The following is a 2,394-nucleotide window of genomic DNA, read 5'->3' on the forward strand; positions in this document are numbered from 1 at the left end:
CAGCCTTCTTAAAGAGAGGTGCAAGTATCTTTGACCATAGCAAGTATGTGGTCAAAGTATCTCATGGTATATTTACTGTATGACACTGCCTGGTGCTCTGCAGCAGACTGGCATGTGAGTCACATAGACTTCAAAGGACAGAAATGCTGGAAGCTTTCAGGTACGTGAATTCAGGATGCTCAGCGTCAGGGGTCTGTGACAGGCCTCCATAACTGCAGTACATTGAATGGTTCCTGGGTGTTTCTGTAGGACTGGCTGATATAGGACTTGCTTCTTTCTTGGGACCTGGGTGACTGGGAGGAGGAGGAAGAGTCCTGCTCATAGTCAATAGCAGAAGTGCATCTGGCATTTCGGTAACACACTGTTAAAATGTCTTTCTCTGCCAGTTCTGCATGTCCCTTTTCTCTACCCTGCCTGTTGGGGCTGCCAGTACCCCCACGTACAATATGACATGTGCCATGTATTCCTCTCCTGGAGCTCTAAATGGCAAAATAATTTGTTAAAGCCGCAAATCAATATGGTGTTTTTCTAGAACATTTATCTGGTTTATTTTGCGTTACATAAAGGGCAGCCATTAGGCGGGTCTCATCCCTTCTGCGTTAATCCATGAAGGCAGAGCGCGAGCGCTGCAGTTTGAGCACGAGGGCCCCGCGCGCGGCTCTCCTGAGCTGCCCTCCAATCTTCGGACTCTTATATAATACATTTAAGACTGTTTTTTGAGTAATCTCTTTTGGGGTCTCATTTTGCATTCGCAGTCTCCAGTAACAAAGAACAACTATGCTCTTCCCTGGTGAAATCCTTTCCAGAAGGTGCACATTATCCAGTACGAGGCAGGGCAATGATGAGCATCAATTTCCACGGCAGAATAGAAGCCTGGATTACAAATTACTATTTAATCCTTTTTGCGTCAAAGGATATAATAATCCTTGTAAAATGTGCTCTAAGTCTTATGCTTGGCTGTGTGAGGTTAAGGGGCAAAAACCAAAACAGGGATTCTCTTAAAAAGTAAGACATGGTGAAATGCATGCGTTCCACAAGAATTTCTGAATATATTTATGACTTCATTTCAGCAGCTAAAAATAAAGGTGGTGGGCTGGTACCTAGACTAGCAGTTTTCATTTCTCTGTTTGCTTGCTACTACTCTACTAGAACACAGTAAGCATCTGTCATGAGAGTTGCTTGCTGAATAGCAATAAAGAACTTGGCCACAAAGTAAACATTTCTCAAATTTGATTTTTTTTTTCCCCCACCAATGAAAACATTTACGAAAACTAATGAATGAGGAGGCCTCTAAAGTATGTGACAAAATTTATTTTGCTTTCAAAGTTATCCTGTTATGCGTGTAAAGCAACATGATTTTTGTAAGGGAGAGAAGGGTAAATAGGGTTGGAAGGGGTAAGGATTCAGAGTTTGAAATTGCAGACTGATGGCTGCTCAGTTTCCTGACCAGGCAGCTATTTTAAGAGAGGCAAAGTTGAATAACTTATATAGTTTGGAAAAGAAATCCCGCAGTGACTGACTTACGTTCCTTTGACTGACATGATTATTGTCACATTGAATATGCTGTAATTTTGTTAGATAAAAAGCAAAACAAATTAGTTGTTTGGAACCAGTAGTTTCATATGATTAGTTTATTCCATATTTTTATTAGTGGCCTCTGTGCTAAATCAAATGTGGTGTACTGAATAGAATCAGTCTTTCTCACTGTGTAGCAGCCCACAGAGAAAATGTGAAGGTAAGTGGTGACAAGCATGCAATATTACTGGTAGAAAGAACAGGGTAAGGGGCTTGTTGCTGTTGTTTTTAATGCAATGTATTTAGACCTTTAATGTGTAATATTCTACATTAATAGTCAAAATTTTAAAAAAGATAATAGGACCAGATTAAAATGATAATCTCATATAAAATAACACATTTAGTTACTTGGTCAAATAACCATTATCCCACAATAGGGTATTTTTGTGCTAGACAGTAATTGCACGCTTCTGGTGTGACGTTGCGTAATGCGGTGTCCTTGCTGTCACAAACTGGTCATCTTGCAGGTGAAAGCTGTGCAGTGCAGCAGCTGTTATGAAGCTGTAAAATGTTTATGTTGTAAAAGCAATCGTACTTACACATTTTTTTTTGTTGCTGTCTTCTGTGACGAATTTACAGAAAACGGGAATATTCTCTTACTCTAGCTGTTGTGTTTTGGTAAACCCAGAAGAAGTCAAAAGTTCTGACAAGAACTTTTGTAATTCATGCAAAATGAATGATTATTATATCTTTATTTGTTGCAGAAAATGACACTTGACTGAAGAGCATAAGTCACCCTGGAAGGAGTTGCTCCCCTCTGAGCTTTAAGTGAGCAGCCCTGTCGTATGAGGAGGATCCGTCAGTCTTCTTAGCTGTACA

The sequence above is a fragment of the Nesoenas mayeri genome (assembly GCF_963082525.1).
Source record: "Nesoenas mayeri genome assembly, chromosome: 1".
Taxonomy (NCBI): Eukaryota; Metazoa; Chordata; class Aves; order Columbiformes; family Columbidae; genus Nesoenas; species Nesoenas mayeri.